At 38.6% G+C, this 25,549-nt stretch overlaps 1 protein-coding gene across 34 annotated transcripts in view; it reads right to left on the reverse strand.

The window, feature by feature from the left end:
- PTPRD (protein tyrosine phosphatase receptor type D) overlaps window positions 1–22,060 on the reverse strand; it is a 1,391,241-nt gene extending 1,369,181 nt beyond the window's left edge. For 33 of the 34 annotated variants that reach the window (XM_075446992.1, XM_075447021.1, XM_075447020.1 and 30 more), the window contains exons 1-2: window positions 21,595–21,680; window positions 21,237–21,343 (exon numbers count right to left, since the gene is read on the reverse strand). The gene's annotated coding sequence lies outside the window, so the exon portion shown is untranslated. Of the gene's footprint in view, window positions 1–21,236; window positions 21,344–21,594; window positions 21,681–21,986 lie in introns of those variants that run through there. The other variant, XM_075446987.1, reaches the window with a different exon arrangement.
- Between the last annotated feature and the right edge of the window lie 3,489 nt (window positions 22,061–25,549).

Consider the following 25,549-nt stretch of genomic DNA (forward strand, 5'->3'; position numbering starts at 1 on the left):
TTAGGACTCCCCACTCCTACCTGTCGTAAAAATAAATAAACATAAGTATCAAAAAAGGAGTTTCACATAGCATTTTAAATTCTGTTCTTTGCAACTATGGGATTTTAAACACAAGCAGTTGCCACGAAGTTGTACAGTGAAGGCAATTCCATAATTAGACAGAAACTGTTCACTATCCTATGTTAAGAATGGGCCTAATACAATTTTTTTATACTTCATTGGACTGACAAGTCTTGTTTGGAAAAGAGAGCTAGATATGACCATGACTTTATTACAGAAAAGATGCATCAAGGTTAGGTTCTTTATGGCTCAAATACTATGGAAATATGTCTGATACAGTAATTTAATGATAGATTTTGCATGCTTCCATGATCTGCGGATTTTTTTATAGCCAGCACTACCTCTGCTGTGCAGTAAAACTGTACATCAATACACCTACTCCCTCAGAGAACCTGATGCTGACATTCCAGACTCTTTTATTTTTAAAACTGCCAGAGCTTCAGCCTCTCTCTAAATAATGGGCACGCCAATACATTAAAGGGGGAAAACAGTCAGCCCCTCTCGGCTGGTACCACTTCAAGTGTACAAATCAACACTGTATGTTTTGAAATGAAACACAACACTTAAAATTTACCCCAAATTTAATCATTTTCTACTTTTGCTTCTGCTGGCATTTAAAAATCATTCTGTTGTTGATGCAGAACAGACTTTGTGCTAACAATAGACATCTCAAGAGAGTGGGGAGAGTCTCACTTCTCCCTTCCACTTGAATCTAGCTTCTAGGACAAAAACAAATCAGTGTGTTAGCTCCTAACACAAGGGAAGAATCCCTGTCAACACAGTCTCACCACAAGCAACAACACTAAACCCAACCAGCTGCAATGCAACACTCCTGCCTCCTCAATTCTCCCACCAATACTCAGAAAATTAGTTCTTCCCAAATGAGAGATTATCTCACACAGCTCAGGACATTCATACTGCCTGTAACCAAAGGCCAGACTGGGACAGTCAGAGTCAGACCCTTCAATATTCAGTATCTGCCATTCTCTCAAAGCCTGTCGATAAAAAAAAAAAAAAAAAAAAAAAAGTAGTCTGTGGGTCTCATAGATTTGAGGCTGTCTAAACACAGTCTCAGTGGAGATTATTTGGCAGGTTACGATCTCTAAACTTGGGAAGAGACATCACCTCTTCTTGTCCACACAGCACAGCTAAGGACAGGCACAATGTATCTGATTAAGGAAGAAAATTTTGCTAGCAAGTATGTAATGTAATGTTTCTGGAGTGCACAAGGTGGTGACATACCACTCTTCCTTCCACATGGGGGGGGGGCGGGGGGCGGGGAAGATTAGCAACTACAGAACTGAATTAAAAGAAAACATGTAAAAAATTAATTTCCTGAGCAATTATAGTTAAGTACCCATAACAAAATCAGATGAATTCTCAGGAGCTGAACGAGCAACGCAAATCTGCCTTACATAGCAAAACATTCCAGTAACTACAAACAGAGTTTAGGTTAAGATTATACCATGTATTTGTTTTTTATATAATGATCTGTTGCAGCTGAGGACTCAATAGTTTGAAGAACATCATCAACATTTTTTCTTGTGCATATCGAATTTGATGCTAGAGATTTTCAAACATTAAGACAAGCCTAGTCTAATTTACAGGTCAAGACACAGAGGGATATATATACACAATACTGTTACATCGCATTAATAGTATACCATCACGTATTTATATATGTGTAAGTATTAATAGTATACTAATATTTCATATATAGTTTTATAGGAGTTATATTAAAGTATACAAGAATAGGAAAAAATATTAATAAAAACTACATACATTTAAAAGGAAGCTGTTGTATCAGATAAAGCAATCATCTGAAAGCTACAAGTAACCACAGAAATATTCATTTAAACAGGAAAAAAACCACAGAGCTTCCAGTTAAAGTCATCCAGCTTTTCTGCATACCATACCACTCCTTTATGAATAGCTCTCATATCCAATTCCAGTTATTCAGGTTCATGAAAGTTTTCTGAAGGACACTGATGAACAAAATAGAAGCCATAAATTCAGTTAGTGTGTCACAAAAAAAAACACTGAAAAATTGAAGTGTGGTTCTGTACAAGTTGTTCTCTCTTAAAATACAATTAAAAAAAATTAAAAATACATCTTTGTTACATAATGTCCGATATGATAAAATTCATGTCTTAAAATGAAGAAACTTAAGATCACATTGGATGCGTCAGTCACTCAAAAATGAGATTGAGAATTCTGCTATCTTTATACACAGAAGCCGAGTCCATTTTCTTAAGGTACTTTGAAATGTGTTTAAGACTATAAGAAGTTGCTGTATTCACACATGCAAGTGCTGAACACAGAAATACCTAGTGGGGTTTTACTAGGGTCACCTCTGCTAAGACTTCTGCTGGTTTTTAATTTTTACAAATGACCTAGATTATTAAATATGCTGATAACGGAAAATTCAGAGGAAAACTGCATACTTAGCAAGGACTAAGTCAAGTTTAAACAAATTCTGATTTTCTCTGTAACTAGGCTGACAAGTAGAAACTGAAATTTAATGCTGACAAATGTAGAGCAATAAAAGCTTTAAAAACAATCAACATTTTATGAATAGATTCGTACTAACACAAGAAAGCTGTCCCCTTCCCCCCAAAAAAGATAGAAAGATGGTGAATATTCCTTTAAATATATCAAAGCAAGATAAGGAAGCAATTTTAAATCCTTTAGAATTGTAGGCTGCAAATGCGTCATGTTGCAAATTCATCTGGCAAGCTCTTCTTTGAATATTCTTTGAACTTTACATCGCAACATTAAAAAGAATATATTTTTCACACTCAATCATTACAGAAAAAAGTGAAACTAGTCTATTTATAGGTGACACTTTGAAATAAATCTGAAAAATAAACAAATGAAAATCCCTAAAGTTTTGTATAAGGAGTGATTTAGCACACCAAATTGATTAATCAAACAGCCTAACTTCAGAAATGCTACGGGATGAGGGGGGAGAGGTACTCTGAATAAGACTTTAAATGATGAGCATGACCTAGGAAGGACTAGAAAACAAAAATCATCGTCTATTTCTTCTCCTCTTTTTGCCAAGACGGGAGTGGAGGGAATCTCAGCTACAGACTGACCTCTTGCTCTTAAATCAAAGAATAAACTTTATATGGGGATTACACGATCTCCTGCTTTGTTTTCAGTATGTTCCTTCTCATTTGTGTTAGGCAGGAACAGACAAAACTGGAACAAATGGTGAAATTAAAAATAATAATAATAATAAAGCAATATCTTCCCATTGCCTGTTAGAAATCTCCTGAATTTCAGGCAGTGGGCTGCACCCTCAAGAGACAGATCTGGGTTTGCTTACCAAACCAACATACCTGGTTTAGACAGTTTGCTGAACCCAGCTGTCTACCATTTTGGAAAACACCTATTTTTAGATATAAAGTAATAGTATTCCACAAACAGAAGTCACACACAACAAGAGATTTCACATATACTGGACACAGAGTGTTCTTAAGTCTTTCATCTTCTGCTCCAGTATTCTTAAAAGACTTGTAGCACATCTGTTGCCATACAGATTACAGAATCCTCTGGCTGTGGCAGGAGCCCAATTCTTCTGTACCAAGGGAAAAACACTAACTAATAGTGCAGATGATAAAAATATTTACATAATAAAATATGTATTTCACTGTTTTTCTTTGTAAGACAACAGCAACAAATTGAAATGATCACGTTTGTCACTGCCTGCAGATGAGGGGAGTGGGAACCCTTACATGCATGTGCAACAACTGCTCTTCCACACACATGCATAGACACACACACAATTTAAGAATGTTCTTGTGTTAAATATACTCCTCTTCTTCAAATATCTCCTTTTTCTGAAGCACTCTTCTTTGGAAAGAACTGTCAGCAGGGACTTCATTTCAACTTTCCTTTTTCCCATTTAATTTGTGGCATTTTAGAACCAAGATTAATGTAAAGCATTAATTATTAGGAAATATGTCCTGTGGACAGAAAACCACTGCACACTTAAGACCGCCGGCTCTATTCCTCATCACTCTTCCATTCTATTCTGGTACCACGCACATTTGCATGGTAATAGCTTCATAAGAAATGTTTACCTCCAACACAAGTAGTTGCTGAAATTCCACAGCAAACATAATTTTGTATTCTACACTAGCAAGACAGAAAGAAAGCTGTTTCTTGACAGTGCAAATATGTTAGCTTGTTGGTTTTTTTCTTTTTTAACTTATTTTACCCATTTCCATTCTGCTAGTAAACATCCTCCTGATGTTTTTCTGCCCACATACACCTGAACAAAGGGAAAATGAATTCAGACATGCTCTAAAAAAAACCATGACCATCATATGTACCAAGGTTACATTTATTTCTTCATTTCAAAAGAGTAACACATTCTAACTGAAGTTAACAAAGCATATAGTTTGGTATATATGACGAGATTCTCTTGGATGAAAGAAATAACATGAATGGATCATCAGGAGCTCTAAAATTGCAACTCTTATTCTCAGCACTTTGACCAGGAATCAATACTGTAGTTGAGGGTCATTAAGTGGGAAGTGATCTCAGATGTCATTTTCAACTGAAGATAAGTGCATTAAGATAATTATCTTTTGGCTCTTATTTTAGCAGTCAAACCCACTCCTGCAAACCAAGCACACTGAAAAATTCTTTTAAAAATAAATAAATAAATAAATAAAACAAAAAACCCCTGGGAAAAAAAACATGTAACTTTGTTCCAGTTGAACTTATGTTACCTCCTTCCCCCTCCACCCTAAAAAAATCCAAACCTTATCACTTTCTTCTTTTACAAACAGGGGATGTGTATCAGTAATTCTGTGCATTATATTACTTTTTTTTTTTTTTTGGCTGCATCGGCATATTTAAATATAAGTAAGCCATAATGGAGACTTGCATACAAAATCCTGCCACTGTCCCCCTTATTTAGGAGACATGCTTGACCTATAAAGTTGTTTACTTTGGGGATGACATAACACAAGGTTACTTATTTGAGACTGGAAAAATCTTTCAAATAAGAGAGTATTTTAAAATTGGCAGACATTTATTATGAACTGCTTTTTTTCTCAAGCCTTTGATATCTGATTGAAGTTCACTGACTAACAGCGTAAGTTGAATAAATGACTTACATTTTTCTGAGCTTGACTATTTGACTGATCAGATCATTGAATGGAAGACATTATAGTACTACAAGGTCACATCACTGCCACAATTATTCATTTAATGGGGTATCAGAAACACTCCACCAACTCAGAAGTCTTGAAAGTAATAATATGCTTGGGATACAGTAGTTTGGTGTCCTCATACTGAAAGATAAAGTTTATTTTGAAGAACAATTTCTACGTCACCAAATTAAAAGAAATAAGCTATTTCCTTACTTTACCATGTGCACTTCAAAGAGGTAAATATATAAAGTTTTTAATTCTACGTTGTCAGGGAAAAGAAAAAAACATTGTGTAGATTTGTCTTTCAAAGTCTCAGAACAGCTTGGCTTAATTACTTAAATAATACTGGTTTTCATAATTTATAATTCAAACCATATGTCAACCTCAGCAGAAAAAAAATACCAATTTAATCATGTTCTCCAGTTCTCATCATATATTTTTTGAAAGTTATCTTTGAAAACCAAGACAGGAACTTCAACTTAAACTAAAAATCTTAATTAACTCCTTAATTCCTACATATAAGTTAACTGAATCTGTGTTCCTAAGCTATGAGCCAGTGTAACTGCTAATTATAAATTAATGGGTAAGACTTTTGTACTCTTAATAGGTGAGTGATTTTTCAAAGTTCAGTAAAACTCTTGCCTCTATACGAAGCATTTTGACATATATACATATATCCCTGCAAATAATACCCTCCAAAAAAAGAGAGATAATGGAGCAAAATAACAATGAAAAAGGTAAACATCATCTTCTTTAGAAAAAGTATTAGTACAGCCTTTGTCTTTTAAGGTGCTATTCTGAGTTCTATGTAACTTTGATTGAAGTCAACAGGAATTTTTGCTCTAGAATTAAATGTGAAACTAGAACCTTGGTGCCTTATTACAAATCTATCTCAGTTTGCAGGTTTCATAGTTGTAAGAGACTGAGACAGAAGAGCATGTCTTTTTAGAGTCTTACTGTAAAAGTTACATGTTTCTTGAACAGTCAGTCTCACTTCTACATGTCTACAATATGCTTTGGTGTCCTACACGAATGACTAGCAGCCCAAAAAGAGAATCTGCAGCTTAAATTGAATTGCAAACCAACTGAATTTCTGTTGATTTGCATGACAATGGCTCATGACTATGTAACAAGAATTCATTCATAAACAAAGAATAAGTCTTTCAGTTAAAATAAGTGGCATTTAACAAAATTTGATCAGGGGAAAAAAAAACAAAAACAATGTCCTTTCTCAGTCTCCCTAATCATCATTCCAGCACATTTCCAGGAATGTAATTATAATTCAGAATCATTAAAGGTTTTTCATCAGCAAATACTGGGACTTCGTACTCATTTCTGCTGAGTACAAAGCCCAAGGGCTCCTTAGATCATGTTGGTTTTATAGTTTCTATATTTGAAGAGCAGCCGGCATATTATGCAGCCGGTCTATTATGACATAGACCCACAAACTGCAAAAACTGGCCTATCCCCACCTACCAGGCTATCATTTTCACTTTTTAATTTTTTTTTCACTTTTCACGTCAGTTTTCCAGGCAATAAATTGAGACTAGAGGACCCACTATTAAGCCAGCTACTTATCACTGAAATAAAGTTTGTAGGAGGAACTGTTATCCTATTTAAACATTGTAAGAGGTCTCCAGTAGCAATTTCCATAATTAAGGTTATCTTCTTTTTATGGCTACCCTAAAATTGAGCTGATGAGACAGTATATCTAAGGAAGACTCTACTCCCCTTCAGTGGTAGCTTCTTTCATTTTCTGTAAATCCTCCTTAGCAGTTTTGCAAGTTGAAGGGAATGATTTAATATATCTAATAGCAGATCTGAAATGTAGCTTCTTTCCCAATGAGCAGTTTCTGATGCATATTTCCATTATACTTATCCAAAATTTGTATGGCTTTACAATCACACTTGCTAATTTGAACAGAACAGATTTTCCCTCTTCTATGTTCTCTCCTGCTCCTACCTACAGGCCGTAAATGGACTAGATAAAGATCCAAACCTAAAAGTATCAATGTAGGTATTTGATAATACTCCTTATTATGCATTGTTTTATGTGACTTTATGAACTTAAAGAAAATAAAACAACATAAATTCAGTCATATTTTATGATAGTTTCATAATAATTACAGATTTCCAGTTGTGTGGATTACATAGTTCCAGGAGACAAAACTGAGGTCTCTGATTCATGACCTGTATAATGGTATTTATCCTAGTAGCTCCTCTTTTGATAGAACAAATAAATGCTAAATAAATCTTGGGCTCATTGAACTTTGCTGCTGAATGTAACACTAGCTTCAGTACACATTCAAAATTCTGAGAACATCTATACACATCCACATTGAATTCTATGGTAGCTGAAACAAGTATTTCCAGATCAAAATATTTTATATTAAAATATTCCTCTTTTTGTTCAAATAACTTTAAATGAACTATTAAGTAACGACACCTAAATTTTCCATCATACTCCAAAAATACACAAACAGATCAAAAATACTAAAGCTACATTCAGCATATGAAATGAATATCCCACATTATTGCACTGTACTGCATACACAGGTTACTCTCTGTCCCTTAGGCCAAATGAAGAACTCCACATAAAGTTGTAAGTTTCTGTAAGAGTATGTATCTACAGTAAACTTTTGCATACTTTTGCTTAACTAACTACATATAAAGAAAAGGCTTTCTTCTTGAGAAAAATAGTCAAATAACGAAGTCTATGCCTGAGCCAGGCAACAGGGTCTGGAGTAATCTGAGATGCTTCAGAAAATAAGACAGTCTGCAATTTAGAACATACCTAGGGCCATACTGTCATCTGCAAATAGTATAAAAAACGACTGATTTTATTTTTAAAATGTTTTGGATGGCTGTTTCTGCAGCAAGTAGTAGACTTTGCTGTTTCTGTTTACAGACTTGATGATACCCGGACCATATACTCTTGTGAAGAGAAGGAAACCACTCACTCAAACGGTGTAAACTTTGACTCACTACTTCACTACTTCTGTTATCCAGCTGATGCTGAACTCGTATAAAAGAAGCACATGAAAAAGTGTTCTTGCTAGCAATGAATTAACAATGCCAGCTGGTTGCAGGTGTCCTATGACTAACATGGAGCACATCATCCTGTAAGATTCAGCTTTGCATGTAACTTATGACCGGAGTATTGCTGGGTTTTCTTATTTTATACATCATCTGTGCTTACCACTGCAATTATTCGATTAATATAAAACAATGAAATTAATTAGTTCACTCTGATACGTTTAGTAATGATGTGTGTGTTTCTAGTGCACACATGTTTTAATTACCATTTTTTGAAATCTTTCCAATGATTATGTAGCGGCAGGGGGGACAAGGAGTGTGCTGTGTGTCAGTCTTTCCTGGGAAGCATATAAAAATCACATTATAGCTTTCTCCAAACAAAAAGTAACTACCAATCACCATGAGAATATACAAACTAAATGAGTAATTAGTACTTAAAATACTGTAAACTTACTGGAAAGGCTTTAATAATTTCAGTTTGGGATACGCACTGCTGCAATTATGGATATTTCCTCTGTATTTTCACTAATTCTAACACTAATGATGAGAACATTGTTTTCAAACACCATCATGAAAGTGAGTAGCAAGGACAATTATATCTCACTTCACAAGAGTTTCTCTTAAACTGATACACAGTTGAATTAAGACTCCAGTTTAATATTCTGGGGGAAAATACTCTGTTTCTCCATGAATTTACTCCTAGTGTGTATTATAACAACTTCCTTTTTCAATGCAGTTTTGGGAATAAGATTTGCCTGCAGCTACTGGGATATATCAACCACATTCATTTGTATATTTATTATCAATCTAGAGTTTAAAATGCTTTGCAAAATTTGTAAAAGGGAGGTAAAAAAAGCCTGCTGGAACTACCTTGTAAAAAAGACGTGACAACAACTGGATTCCTGCTCCTGGGGACGAGGCAAAAACTTGTATCCTTTCTTTCGGGTTGCTGTCCACTGCCTTCCTTGTGAAATCTTTACTGATGGAAGACATAAACTGGTACTTATTGTAAGCAGTTGAAAAGCCTAGGTGTGCTATGCTCTTCTTGAGTGGTTATCTTTGCTTCATAAAACTGCCCAATCCTGTTTTCTTATTTACAACGTAAAACACATGGTAGTTCCTCTGTGGGCAAGTAAAGGGCTACAGGGATTAATAGAGTTGTTCAGGGAAGGTAACCCAATTAACACTTCAGCTACCAATGTCTGAACACATCTGTAATACAGATACACATTAGATATGTTGTAGGTATTACAACAGAATGTGTTTTACAAATAGAAAGAAATATGAAAGGTGTTTCTCTATAAAGATGTTGAGAGAAAAAGAGATACACTCACTTTAAATATGGACTGTGGAAAAATTAACGGACACATACACTCTTAATTGTTTAACTGGTTTGCTCTTCTCAAACTTCAAGGAAGGAAAACTTTCTGAGCTACTTCTCACCTCATTATCAACTTTGACTGAAGGCCAAATAAACAAGCCATACAAGATAGCCTTCACAAATTCGCATTAAGATATGCTTCCTTTTACCTGACCAGTTACAGACGGCTTTAGTCAAACGATCACCATATTTGAAAATGTCTACAGGAAAGAGGCATTTTTCACCCATGTTCTTAGCAGAGAATCTCGAGATGTTTCACTCCACTGGAGCCATCAGCGCAGAACAGGGCACAGGCTTGCTCCCAACATATGAGCAGCCGCTGACCCCCTGAACAGGGAACCAATGCAGGTTTTTAAAATAGCTCTAGTTTCTCTGACTACTTGATCCTGACTACTAAAGAAACTTCCGTAGCTTTCATCTCGTCAAGACTGGCAGCAGAAAGGGATCGATCCGTGTGACCAACCTGATTTTTTCTGCAGAGAATTCTTCCTGAGTGCAGAGGAAACATATGCCTCTGTCTTCATCATAAGCCAAGCAGTACACAAGCAGTACAGTGGTGCTTCTTTGTCTCCTCAATTCATCCTCTGCTGCCATAAACAAAGGTTAAAAAACTTTCTGTTCAAATGCATGCAGTATTAAATAACTCAGATGATTAGCTTTTTCTTAAACCAGCAGCACAGCGCCATACTGTTAGACAGCATTATTAAGAACTAACTTCCCGATACACAGTAAGAGGCTTCACAACTGTACTGTTTTCTGTTTTATGGAAGTGTATAAATGGTGCTCAAGAAAGGTACTACCAAGAATTATTGCTATTTCTTCCTGACGAAGAAATTCAAAGGTACTAATAAAGTATCAGATAAGGAGAAGATGAAGGTGATACTGCACTTTGCAGTAACTTCAAATGTCCATTTGGGAATTCAAAATGAATACAACAAACATAATCAGAGAGTACAATCACTACATGCTCCCCACATGTGTACCAACATACCCTCTCTCTCCTGTCCCCCCTCAAAAAAACCAAAACAAAACAAAAAAACAAACAAAAAAAACATTGCATTGCATCAGAGAATAAGAAGCAGAACTCAGGTTGCAACCAGTAACACAATACTTTTTGCGCAAAGATACTCTGGTGAAATAACATCAGATCATTATTAACATTGTTTTAGCCATTATCACATAACATCCCTTTGGAAATGACTGTTATCTGCTTATCTGAGAACTGATTTTAAAAACTGTATGTTTAGTGAAAAGTGAGATCTAGCTGCTGCTAATAAGGAAGAAAGTTACCACCACAGAAATGTCACTGTGAACATTCTTCTGCAAGGTGGCCTTCCTATCTTAGTTCCCTCCTAACACTGCTAAAACCACAACCTAATAGCAGCCAAAAAAGAAGCATTACATTGTTCACTCTGTTCCTATATTTTCTCCTTGACTATCGAGTAAGAAAAAAAAAATCCACTTATGAACTTTACAATGTGGTCTTTCTCTTACTCAAACATAAGGCATCACCATAATAATTATCATAATTATTAGTCATCTTCTTTATATCCCCCAAGTTCCATCCAGATCACAACTTTTACATGATTCAGATATAAATGACAACAAATGATACTTTACTACTTTCAGAGACATAGAGTGAGGTTAAGTTACAAAAGCCTCAACATTGCTTAAATTGTTTTATTTTTGTTTTGTTTCTCCAAGTTAATAAAATGTAGACAGTGAAACACCATAAACAGATGTTACAGTTTGCATGACCTAGGATACAATCCTACAGGGATGGAATATTACTAATGGCTATCTATATTAATAAAATTAGATGAAACAATACAGACTAAGGTTTTCTTGGATCCTTTTTTCTGCTAAAGAAACTGCTCTATTCTTTGTGATTATTAGGATAACTGTTGCAGAAAACTTCTTCTGTTTATGGAAAATGTTTCTGGCTCACAAGCAAGATCTATTCTCTTGCCTTTCTAAAACCTTGATAGATAGGTTACAGACAGAGACCTCCATCTTTAAGAGCAGTCTCTGATGCATGCTATTCCCAATACCCCTTACCAAGCAGAACACTTCAAATGTCTTCTGCAACAATAATTTAATGAATATAATATCCAAATAACTTCAGTAAATGCATATTCATGTATCTCAAACTTTTTGTCCAAAACAAATTCTGTTAAAAGTTAAATCCAAATAGAAATATTATCATAACATTTATCATATCAGCTCTGCTTATACTCCAAAATCAATAGCCCTGACCTCTTAAGAAAGTATTACTGCCAGTAATCTTTACTGGCTGCATAATGGTCAAGATGTCAATAACATAAAAACAGAAAACACACCTCACCTCAGCATAATTATGTTACACAGACCCCCAGGTCCACCTTTCCTTTTCAAGAAACCGAAAAAGGTGACCTACCAAAGCAGCAAATAAGAAAATGGTAGTGTGACATTACACAGTTCATCACTTTTGCAGTGCTTCTATGCCTTGTCTGCGGCAGAGTTAGCGCGTAGGAAAGCACACAAGCTGACTCTGTGGATGGAGTATGATTACTAGCATAAACTTCAGGACTCCAATTTGTGTATCATCTTCGAAATGGGAAAAAAATGAAAACAACACAAACAAAATGACACAGTTAAGCTTCTTTCACAACATGAAGACAAGGATGATGTCACTTCCAACACACACAGATGCACACATGCATGATATTATTTCTAGGATGTCTCCACAATATAATTATCTAATTATGCTGATAGTTAAGCACAAGTGTTGATTAAGGGAGCTCTCTCTGTTAGCTTCAGATATAATTAGCATTACACAAAATAATCCTTGCCTTTGGGAATGGCAAGGAGGAAAGGCAAAGTTCTAGATACAACATCAGAATATAGACATGCGCTATTCATAATCCTAAACACAGATAAATGTGCAATTGTGTAAGTTCTCGGTTTTCTGAAATACTGTATGGGAGTGGCAGATATGGTACAAGAGAACAGCAGCCTGGGCCTGAGCAGATACCTCAGGCATGAGCCCTCTATTGTTAGGCAACTAAATTTCTTCCCCAGTGACTAAACAAAGCATTATCTGACTCAACACTGCACCAGAGACCTCAATAACGTTACTCTGTTTATTGCTGAGGATTTCTTCCATTCTCATTACTTACCCATTTTCTACCCTCACTTTTCTTTCCTTCCTCCTCATGTATCTTCTAACAATTCTTTATTTTAAATACACAATGGAACACACACTGCAATTTTTTTTTTTTTTTTACAAAACCTTACTTAAGTAATCAAAAAATGTTGAAATTGACGTCACAATTCATGCCTTCTTTAATTTGTTCAGCACTGGTGATTAATAAAATCAACAGAACACTGAACAGATAGGAATATTCATGAGCTTCCTTCTCCCTCCTCATTTAAGTTCTCAAGCCAATCAACAGCTGTCAGAGTAGGGGGGAAGGGATAAAAAGATGTAATCTGCATAACTGCACTTGAGTATGGCCCAGTGATATCAGTACACTTAACTCATCCCAACATTCATAAATGTCTACTTTATTAATTCCATAACTCCAGCAGAACACTGTCAGTTACTCCTTCATCTCTCATCCTATGTTCAGAAATATCTGATATTCATGTAATCTGAAGTGCTCATTTTTATCAGGGAATCCTTTTTTTATAGGGAAAAAAAGTAAGGAAGTTAGACATCACCCTACCTAAAAGTGAATTCTTACCCAAGAAGAAAGGGTTGCTATCCTAAGGGTCAGTCAGAAGGAACAGAAATTTGTATTATGATCTAATTTCAAAATAAACAGACACTTAAACTATATTCCAGTCTTCTGCAGAGGAAGGGTATGAAAAAGGGGAAGACAGGTAAGGGTGGGAAAAGCTGGCCTCTGTGCTGAGAAAAAAAGGTGATTCTGAGCACCAATACATTTGGATACTTCCCAATTTATGATCCTACATAGAATATGGTAATAGGAATATCCAGAGACTGCGTTTCCACACTTATAGAAACCTTTGAAAACCTACAGCTGACGAGGAAAACCAGGTGCTGCAATGCAACTTACTAGTGCTATGCCAAATACAAAAATCACTCTTCTCTAATAATCGTGGAACAGAAAACAACCAACCTATAGGGGATTCTCAAAGGAAAGATATTTTAAATCATGCATTCTGACTAGGTTGGCAGAGCACCACAACCTGTATGGAAGCTGCTCAGAAAATTATTCAATTCTAGAATATTTTTTATTATAGATTGCACATAAAAAATACACTTCCTGACAACTTCATTCCAACCAATGGCCTCTGGTAGCTAACATGACTTTTTCACTACTTTGTATCCTTTCTCATACTTCCATTACAATGGAAAGTAAAAAACAAACCGCACAGGAAGCCCACTGCACTTTGTTCTAAAAATCTAGAAGAAAATAATTTGACCTTGCTTTTAAATTTTTTCTTGGTTTCTCCTAGTAACACCTACTGTATGCCGCTGACCCAATTCTCACTGAATAAATTAATTTTTCAGAAGACCATATTATGGATACAAGGAGCATGGTTAACAATCTTTGGTTACCCAGGTTTGGTAATCAACATATCTTACGGCTGCAAATCCTTCCAGTCCATTGTACACTTCGTAGCTCAGGCACTTGATAAAAGAACCTCACTGACTGGTCTCAGTTTCACTGAATTGTCAGAAGACAGTGGCTTCACAGGGAGAAAGAGGAGTCAAATCAACCATACAGCCTATTTCAAAGGCTATGTTCTGCAAAAACCAGCAAATGCATTTCTGCAGCGTTTCAAGTCTAGCTGCCCAGCAGTCTTTAAAAAATTTAAAAAAAAAGAAAGATTAGGACTTTCGTTGTATGAAAAAGTATATCTTTCATTCATATGGAGAAAGGACAATTTTGCAGAATAACTGTGTTTAAAACTGAAGAACTGGCTAAATTATCCAAAGGAGAACGAACATAGGTTACTACAATATTAAGGTATCAGTTCTTTTTTTTTTTCTTTTTTTTTTAAATACTCCAGTTGATATGTTGATGCTTCCAGCCCAAATCTACTAATGTCAAATTTGAAATTAATCTCATGCTTTGCTGGCAGACTTCTGTCTTCTTTCCTCCAAAACAGAAATTTTTGTATATTTCTCAAGTACTTCTACTAGATTATATAGAATATTTCAGTATTGATGATTTAACTTTGATCAAGCTTCTCCCAACAGATTCCTCCTACTACAGGAATTTTACAGGTCTCAAAACAGGTTTCAGATCTGACTTCTTACAGTACAAATTCTAATACCCTAGCTACACTGACAGTTCGTATTACTAGTGCATAAGCATAATAACAATTTTCTGCTATGGTCAAAACTCACAATAATCAACAGTCAAAAAAGCACACACTTCCTCAAGGAAAACCTACATGAAGAAAAGTATCAACTGTAATTTCATTATACTGTTATGATTTCTGATTAAGAGTGCACTCCTTATGTTTTTCCGGCTCTCTGAAGAAGTCTGAGGATGCCATCTGGCAACCTCACAGTTGCAGTAAGAAAAGGAAAGCAGCTCATGCAGACATGGACCACTCATACAGATTCTCCTCTTTGAAACCTTTCCATTGAGAACTGATGTTGCTATTGAGCTTTGCCTAACACTACATCACAGCACATTACTTTCAACGTAAAAGAAAATCTTTGAAGATTGAGTCAACACACTATCCTGTAGGGATTTTGGTGTCTTTTTTAAATTGATGGGATGAATATTCTTATGTCCTCCTACCCAAATGGACGGCAATTCAGACATTATTTTTTTTATCTTTTGTTATTGCCAGCAATTCTGTAGCCACCCGAGTTACATCAATGCTCTCCCTTATGTGCAGGTATTGAAAGTATGTTGCACTTCATCAGAAGTTGAAAACAAAACTGTAAATGTTTTCATTTACTCCTGTTTTGGGGAAAAAAAAAAATCTTCAGAGTATAAATTAGTATGAGATGTTAGATCTAGTTACAACATGGAGGACTACTTTTTTTTGCTAAAGACAGAAGAAACTCACTTTTGTCTAAAAGAGTGAGGAGAGTGAGGAGAATACAGAGCTGAACATGAACAAGTAGTTGAAGGTCCTGTCCCATGTAGTACAAGGCCTCCGGAGCCTGTATGTCTTACATCACACGAAAGGATACATTGTAAGAGTGTAGGGGAGAGGGAGAGGGAATGCGTCAAAGCTAGAGCAAAGTTACTTTGCCTGACATACTCCCACATTGACTGTTAAACTGCTGCTTGGGAGTCTAAAAATCACTTTACTTCCAGCCTAGAGTAGATGCAATTGTTCTTATGCAGTTATTTCTGCTGCAGTAACCTTAGGAATTATAGCTCCCAAAAGACTGGCTGGTGTACACTTCCAACCTGCTGCCACCAGAGGACCTTTATTCAGGTTGCTCACCTTAAATCAATTTTCATAAAGCAATTGTTCTGTCATCTGTGAGAAGCTCACCAGCCAGGAAGTTTCTTGAGCACTCTGGAAATATGAGTTTACCTTACTTACACAGTTTCATTCGTAACTAGAACAGCTAAATAGTCCCACATCCCATTAAACCATGAATCTTCAAGTTTACAGACTAGGCAATCACTTGTGCTAAAACAGTTCCCTCTCCAACCCATCTTTCCACTGCAGAAGAAAAAAAAAAAAAGCATGAGCATTTAACAGTTCATTGCTGGGCAGTGTTACACATGCTTTGCAAATGAGCTAGGTAATCTAAAACCAAATAAAGAGCAGCAGCTTAGAGAAAGAGTAATTTCTTGATGGCCACTGCATACAGCTCTTCCATTTTTAAATTCAGAAGAGCAGAATGCACCATATGCACCAAAATGTCCACTTCACCTTTTGAATAGCCATCCTGAAATATATTGAAGAATTCAGCTTAAACACCGTTCCAGCTTTTCACAGTGAGGTAAGACTTCAGCATGGGACCGGCTGCCGTCGAAGATGTTTTTCCACACTCACTATTTAGATAAAGCAGAGGACTGGGCCTACAATATGTATCTATCTTTTAACTGGTAAATACACGAGCTCATACTGCTTACAACTGGAACAAATTCCACACAGCCCTCTGAGGAAAAATCGCTGGACAACTCAGAGTCTTCTTCATATTGCAAACATACACATTAAGAAATCTCTTTCTCCAAATACATCCCTAAAACATTAATTTTACATTTCAGCACAATGTAAGCGCACAAACTGGAAAGTGTAATAGCATTTCAAAAAACTTTATAGGCATTTGAAAGCATGCCTGTATTCAGCATACATTTAAAACACGTTAATATTTTGACAAATTTTACAGTACTGTTGACAAATTTTAGAAAATTGATTTTATAAGCCGGATTCTGCAGTCCTCACTCGGTTAAAATCTTATTCAACTAGATTTTAAGCTTACTTATTGACAAAAAAAATCCACTTTTTATAAGCAGTTACAAAGTTGACAGCACAGAAATACAGCACATAAAAAATGAGATTTCTTGCACACTAGTTTTCACTCAATAAAGCATATTTAATAGAATGGAAATATAAGAGAAATAGGACTGTTTCTACAACTATTGACAACAAATGAAAATAGATGTGTAATTCAATCCTCATATTGATCATAAAAGTAGTAATTTCTCCGCAATTTTCCATTTATTGCTAGCTTTTCTGTTACTGTTTTATACCAAATCTTATTAAAGAAGCTACTAGAACGGGCAAACTGAAAAACAGACAGCATCTAATAGCATCAGAAATGCTAAAAACCCCTCCCATTATGTATTGCTTTTGCCTAATCCTGTGCGCACGTTCCTTCTCTTAAGTCTTTATTATTAAATAGATTTAATTCTTGTTTGAGAATTAACTCATCCATGCCTGCTGCTTATCTCCTACTGGAATTTTAAATCCATCTGTTTGCTACTAAACATTTTTCATCACAATCAAATATGTCCAAAAAATTATAGACCAAATGCACTCCTTGCCAATACTTTGTGAGCCTTTTGTCATCATTCTGTTGTCACTGTGACATAAAACCCTCTGTTAACTTTATCAGAGTTTCTCTTGAGATTAGAGATGCAAAACTGCAAGATGCAAAGTCTAGAAGAGCAAGGGATAACATAACAGTTCTTTAAAAAACTTCTAGTACTAATGACCTTGTAACATCTGTGCAGCAAAAAAAAAATCCCAAAAAAGCATAAACAGGCATTCTCCAGCCTTTTGATACTGATGTATTTCTTGGCCTTTTTTTTTTTTCTTTGTCTTTTTTAAACAATGTCCTGAATCTTTCCTTCTCCCCAGTTAGTTTCCCTAGAATCCCTGTGGCTACTAATGAAGGAAAAAAACTACTTTCCTTAAGCAGAGATATCAAAAATCCAACCCTAAATTACAGATCATCTGCATAAATGCTACTGTTAAATTTGTATTTGCTGCCAAGAACATTTGCTGCTTACAAGGTCTTCAAAGTGATAGTACCTCAGTTAAGCTTAGTCTAAATAGTGGGATTCAGGTACCACTCTGTTTTCACACTAAACAAGTTTTGGACTGAAGAAAAGTAACAATAACCTTTTCCACAATGCTGAACTGGCCTGTCTTCCAATTTAACCAACGACATCTTAGTTTCTTCAACTTGCTAAGAGTACTTGGAACCTGCAGAATTAGCATCCATACACATAAAATTTATTAATGCTGTGTAAGCTATGTTAATAAGACACAAACCAAGTTGATTAAAACATCTGTGTATTATCTGGTATTTATCATATCCACCATTTCAAAATAGTTTGTGCTGTTTGTTTGTGTACTGTCTGTTTCTTCAGTAAAGCCCCATGTAACAAAGAATGAATAGTCTGACATCATTTCGCTGTCACAGTTTATCTCCACAAAGTTTGGTAGTACATTGGTATATATACTAAGTGATTAATATTAACACAGACAATGCTATTGGACTTTACCTACTGCAAATTAATGTATGTATGTAGGATTTTATTAGTAAGAATTCCTACAATAAACACGTTAGAGGAATTAATCATTCATTCCCTGCAGATTGCTTACACATTTCATCGGGCCATTATCTGATCTGAATAACAACAACAATTGCATGATAAAACACATTACTGCTGACACATGCAACTTTATTCTATCAACTTCATATCTTCACAGCAAGAGGTCTTTTTTAAGTCCTTTGTTGTTTCTTCTGAATTATATTGACCCACTTTTGACATTTTCCTTTATCAACAATTATGATCAAGATTGTACATACATATAGGATCAAATATAATATGCATCAAACTTAATTGCCCGGATTTGACTCAGGTCGTTTCCCACAGTAGCAAGTAGTAATTACAGCAAAAGTGGAGTATGTGTCATTTTTCGTATAGATACTGAAGTATTGCCAGGAGATTTCCTAGATTTAACGTAAAACCCAAAAGACAAATAATATACAGTATGCTCCAAACTAATAAAGCCATAAAGTATGCTGTGATTCAACCTCAACTAAACAATGTAGTTCCTATCTGATTAGTCAAATATATTTTAACCTTCTTTCTTTTACTGTAAAAATAGACACTTTTGTTAGGCATTCAACATTGCATGCTGCATGTTTGGGACCACCTAGCAGAACAAAAAGCTTAACCCAATAAACTTCTCTGTATGCAGTCTCAAAACAGTTAACACAAATTATCTGGATATGTTTTTTTAATGTTCTGCCCACGGGGAGCACAACACAGCAAGGAGACATGTCAAATGTTACCTGCTCTAATAAAAAAAAAAAAAAGGGAAAAAAAGCTTGTTTTTAACTGAAAGATAAATTCATGGTATTAAACAATAGCAGTAGTTTTCCTTGCTAAGATAGCAGATGTGTTATATTTTTATTTTAAGTTCACAAGTTCATTGGGTATTTTTTTCTGTCATGAATGTTACTGTCACTTACCCACAGAGCGTGTTGCTATATGGAAGTCACCCTGATTCACTACCTCAGAACTTGTAGCCTATGCTTTTTAATTATTGCTAGCTTTAATATTATGAATACCTGAAAGCAACTCGGAACATCATCCTTCTGCTACTGCAGATTTAGCCCTTCCTGCTTGTGTCACACTAATTTCCTAAATAAATTTTGTCTAATTACCTTTACTGTTGTGACATAAACTAATTTCTTTACTTCACAAAGAAAAGCATTTAATTTGATCCTAATAAACTTTCACTCCTGGCGACATTTTGAATTCCACCTGAAAACGCAACATTAATTTCACATTGAGATGCTTAATAAAAAGCAGTTGTAAATGCATGTTTAACGGCTTCTAAAGACACAAGTTAATTCTGATCAAGTGAACAGTAAGAACATAATACATGAGATTTGAGTTGTATATTTTATTTACAGTACCCATTATTGTGAATTTGTACTGTAAAATAACGTAAATTTGTCAAGAATTTACAAAGAAGTAAGTTTATTTTCTTCCCTACAATAGATAAAATAACACATGAAGAATTTAAATCCAAGTCCATTTGGCAGGAATAGAGAAAAAATGTTGAATGCTATTGATTCCTTCTAGTACATTCAAAACACCTAACTCAACTATATTTCTACTGACACAACACAACGGTTTTATTTAGATATTAGTAAACCTGAGCAAATAATTTCATTGACATACTTTTCATGCTTATTTCTTCCCCCTAACTAGGAAACAGTTAACCCTCACCTACTAGTACTAGCTGCTTCCTCTATCAGAGATGCAGCAAATGTCAGTAACTGGTCCACTGTCCCAAGAGAAATAACACCTGCAAAAGTTCTCCTCCTCGGAGATATATTTAGTGCTAAGCAACACCTAACAGCAGACTCTTCACGACATACCTCTATTTGATCTTTGTACCTTCTGTCAGCTCTACAGCTCAGCCAGCAAACCTCAATCCTACTGTTCACGAAGCCCTCTTAAGCTTATCTCATTGCTTCCCCCAGATCTTTCACACCTATTTAAAAAAGCGGCATCAGTATTTCTGAATATGTCCCATAAAAGCACTTAGAAAGCCAAGCTGTTCTAGGGAACTGTCATCCTCATTACAGGAAAAAACATACATACATACATCTTGTGAAACTTTGTTAAAAATCCAACAACTTCAAAGATGTGGACTAAAAATGCTTACAACTGAATAAAAACACTCAGTATCTATAAGCCATGCATATTTGATATTAAACTGAATGCCTGTCACCTGGCATTACTTAGCAGGTCATACCATGCTGTAGACCCCTCCTGAGGGAGTACGTCTTTGTCTAGATTTTGTCTGTAATCTACCATATACCTGTACCTGGACCAAGGTACCCATTACACAATACCTGACACTTGTTTTTTTACACAAGTATCCACCTGCAATTTTCTTTCCTCAGAAAAGGAAACCACTCCACACACTTTTCCCACTGAAAACAGTTCAAGTTACCACAGCCAAGTCCCTCTCTGACCAGAATGGCACGACTTAAAAGCAGATATACACACACACACAAAGATGTGTGTGTGTGCATACGTGTGTGTGTGTGCATGGTAACAAAAGGTTTGGAGGAGCAGGAGAACACAGGGACAGAAACCAAGCACAGACTATTTACTTACTAATGCAGTCCGCTCGGACCTCTTTGGAAACCTGAAGGAGTCTCGGCTTTGCCCTCCTGGCAGCCGGGCGCCGCGCCGAGCCCCTAGTCCACCCGGGCCCAGAAGAACTGCAAAGAGAGAGAGAAGCACATGCTACATCAGGCAGCTCTGTTTTGGTGGGATCCAGCGCCGCTGCCGCTAGCTCCTTGGGGGTAACCCTGCTTTCAGAGCAGACTCCTGCAAAAGAGTCATCCTTCCAGAGATACAGATTTATTTCTTTTTTTACTAGTGATTAACAAAAAAAAAAAAAGCCCTCCCGAAGCTGCTGCACCCTAAAATTCGCGGGGGGGGGGGGGGGGGGAGGTGAGAGGAAAGGTACCTGCAACTCTCTCCGATGAGGCCGGCAGACAGAGAGGGAGAGAGAGGGAGGGAGAGAGAGGGAGGGAGAGGGAGAGAGAGGGAGAGAGAGGGAGGGAAAGAGCGAGGGGAGGGAGTGGAGGGAGGAGAGAGGGAGCGAGCGAGGGGTGGGGAAGAGGGGTGGGGGGTGCGTGTCTGTGTACGTGTGCGTGTGTCTGTGCGGGGCGGGGGGCGGCGGAGCGTCTCTCGCCGGGTGCGCGGCGGCCGCCCCGCTCTCCGCTCCCGGCACCGCGGGCGGCCCGAGGGGCCGGGGAACGCCGACCCAGGGGTCGTGCTCCCCGCCGGGCACGCGCAGCCCACCCCCCCCCACCCCACCCCACCCCACCCCCGGGCGCCGCTGCTCGGCCCGCTCACCTGCATTTCCTTAACGAGCCACTTGATGGCTGGCAGCGGCGGCGGGGACCCGGCCCCCGGCCCCGCCGCAACTTTGGCGGCAGCGGAGCCGCGCCGCCCCCGCGGAGCTGGGGTGGGGAGGTGCCGGCCGCGGAGCCGCTCCGGGCGGGGACGGCGCTGGCAGCTGCCCGCGGAACTTTCCGCTCGCCGGCGGGGGGGGGCTGCGCCCCGCCCCGCGGGGGCGCGCCGCAGCCGCAAGCGAGCCCGGGGTCGCAGCCCGCGATCGGGGCGCGCTCCGCCGCCCACCTCGCCCCGTCCCCCCCCGGAGCTGCCTCCTCCCACCGCGCTCCCCTGTGTGCGCGAAGAGAGCGAGCGAGCTCCTCGCTATTAATAATAAGAAGCCCTATCCCCACCTTCCTCCTCTCCCTGGGAAAACAATTAATAATGTATTAAAATAATGCACCTTTAAAGCCACCGGCTGGCAACAATAAAATAATAACATTACCACCACTTAAGAGAGCGCTGCTGTGGATGTGGTGGCGACGCACGTTTTCCTATCATTCACGCCCAAGTGCGAGAACAAATTAGGCTTCTGGTATTCCCGAGTCCCTTTCTCCTACCAGGGCAACTATCATTATCACCATCAAAGCGAAAAGTCTCCCCCCAAAGCGGAGCGGAGGCGCCGAGTCCCCGGGCAGCCGCTGTGGCTGGGCTGCAACGAGGGCACCCCCCCTTCCGTTCGCCCCAAACCAATCTCCTCGCTTCTCCTCCTCTGCTGCTTATACCGCTGGGTTAAGCATCGCGTTTGGCCCTTTTAGTGTTTTCCCTTCCGTTCCTCCCCTGACGATAGTTTGTGTGTTTTAAATAAAGATTTCATTCTGCCAACCCGCAGGAAGCTTTTAACAAGATGCAGCTGAGCGTGTCGATATCTTATATCTTTTTACTGCTGCTCCGGCGTGTGCATCAACTCCAAACTCATTTCTTTTCTTCTCTGCCTGATACTGTAGCATCTCAGAGGCGGCGGCGGCGGCAGCAGCAGAGCGCTGCTCCCGGGGGGGCACTTCTGCTTTGCCCTCAAAGTATCTCCCAGCAATGAAAGCCGCCGGAGCCCCCGTCCAGCCCCCCCCCCCCCCCCCCCCCCCCTTTCTCTACAGCAAAATGCTGGAGTGATGGCTGTGAGGTTTCCAGTTCCACTGACAACACCGCACAATCTGAGAGCAGACGGGCTGGGGGGATGGGGGTTTTCTTTTTGTTTAGAACACAGTTTTGTGTGTGCGCTATTTTTAATTAAGATTTTTCCAGAAATAGACCCCATCGAGATTTGATTTACGAAGGTATTTCTAACGCCGGTCAATACTGTCTTCCAGAGAGGAACATTTGCAATCATTTGCCTCCCCACAGCGATGCGCAAATGCTTTTCACAGACCTTAAAGCATTTACGAAAGACTAAAAAAGGGATTTTGTCGTTCTTGTCTTGTGGGGTTTGGTTTGTTGGGTTGATTTTGTTTTTTTTTTTTTATATTTTCACTTAATCTGCATGAAAATAAAAACTTTCTTCAGCGTGCTGGCTACCTCCTATCGATTTCTGAAGAGGCTCTATTGTTTGGGGTTCCCCCCCCCCTCCCCGGGATGTTTTGAATCGGGGTGATTTCTCCCCGTGCCACGCGTTTTCCGGCCCCCGGCCCCGCGCAGTTACCCCTGGCTGGGCCCCCCGCTACCCCGCGACCGCTGAGCCGCCACCGCCCCACCCATGCCAGGGCTCCGCCGCCGCGTTAGACCAGCGGAGCGGCCCTCCGAAAGCCGCAGGCAGCCGGAGGGGCCTCCGCCGAAGGCTGCGAGGTGGAGCATCCCCGCCGCCCACGGCGGGAGCGGAGCCGGGGGCTCCCCGGGGACAGCGCCCCCCCCCCCCCCCCAGCCCCGCGGGGCGCTGAGCCGGGCTGCCGGCGGCGGGGCGGGGTGGGGGGGCACGGCAGCAAGTCTGGGGGGGGGGAAGCGCTCGGCCTGCACCCCGTAAAAGGGACAGGTAGGAGCTTCCCGTGCTGGAAGTGACGGAGGGCGCCTCGTTCGCGCGCAGGTGTCGTTGGGGCACCGAGGTGAGCCTGGCATAAGCCGGAGCACTCCCCTGAAAAGGGGGTGCCAGGCGGTGCGCCCGGTGCTGGACACGGCCGGTTTGCCTTCGGGCTTCACGACAACTCAGTTTGACCTAGTTCGAAGATTCAGACTTTGGGGGGGAAAAAAAGGGGAAAGGTTAAAAAAAAAAAAAAAAAGAAGAAGAATGCAAAGATATTCCCCCCCCCCCCCCTTTTTTTTTAAAAAAAAAGAGGAGCCTGAAAATTGTGGTGCTGTAGAGTGCACCTTTACTGCGACGGAGCAAGGTAAATATTTCCACCCAGTGGTGTTTTCCCCTTTGGTAGATCACTTGCCAGTATTGCTTCAATTTACATATGGCATCGCTAATGCCTGTAAAGCTGATTTTGTCTAAACAGTAAAACACTGCTAAATGCATTACAAAATTAAGTATTTTAACATCTCCTTATCAAATTGGAATTACGGATCTTCCATTCCTACATTCATTTTGATCTTCAGTCTCTCCCTTTATTTTTTCTTTGCTTAGATTGCTCCAGCTTACTATGTCTTCTTCCTACATTTCATTGCAAATTTCTTCACAGGAGTACATTCTGCAATTTGTAATATATTGATATATATTACCTTTCACGAGCACCAAAGCTTTGTGTAGTATAGTATGTTAAAAGATCACTTTGCCACAATTTATGTGAAGCCCGAATGAAGCACCCTTTCTGCATCCTGAGCATTAGACTACGCTTTTTAAAGTTTGTGAAGGCTGGGATGAATTCAACATTAGAAAATGCTGCAAAGCTGCTCACTTCAGAGCAATTGTGAGAAAATCCACAGGGATGCAAAATCACGTAGAAGTACACAAGACATAAAAATAAAATGTTCCAAACATTAATTTAGAAATAAAAATATATCAGAATTAAGAAAATCTCCAAGCTACAGTGTCTGCCAGATCTTACGACACCTATCATTTGAAACAACTAAGTTTAACACAGAGCCAGTACTGCACCTATACCCAACTAAGATATGGGAGGAAAGGTGATTTGCACATCCGCTTTTTTAGAAATTAGTTCTACTAGTAAATATACTGTTTATACATCACCAGCACTTCTTTTTGGACACCGTTTCTTATTTTTGCAAGCAAACCATGAAAAGTATGGCTGAGGCTGGGTATTTTAAAAATAATGATAATAAAGCTTGTGCAAAGGAAAAGGCAAGCCTAGGAAAACTGCAAACTTGACAGTTTTAACATGCAAAATATCATGTTATTTTACATCCACCTTTAGGTCTCTGTGGGTACACAAACTTCTTTTTTTCAAGCAACTTCAGCTGTCAGACTTCTACTTTTCGTGGACTAACATCTCCATGGTGTGTAGCATACTTATAACCACAGTGAACAAAAAGAGGTTGAATTGTCCCATCCCAAAATAGAAGTTATGAGAGAAGAGGAATAGAAAATACGGAGGAAAGAACACAGCAAGAAATCCTTTTGTGAAAATCTTCTTGGG

Source organism: Opisthocomus hoazin, chromosome Z (genome assembly GCF_030867145.1).
Source record: "Opisthocomus hoazin isolate bOpiHoa1 chromosome Z, bOpiHoa1.hap1, whole genome shotgun sequence".
In the NCBI taxonomy this organism is placed as follows: Eukaryota; Metazoa; Chordata; class Aves; order Opisthocomiformes; family Opisthocomidae; genus Opisthocomus; species Opisthocomus hoazin.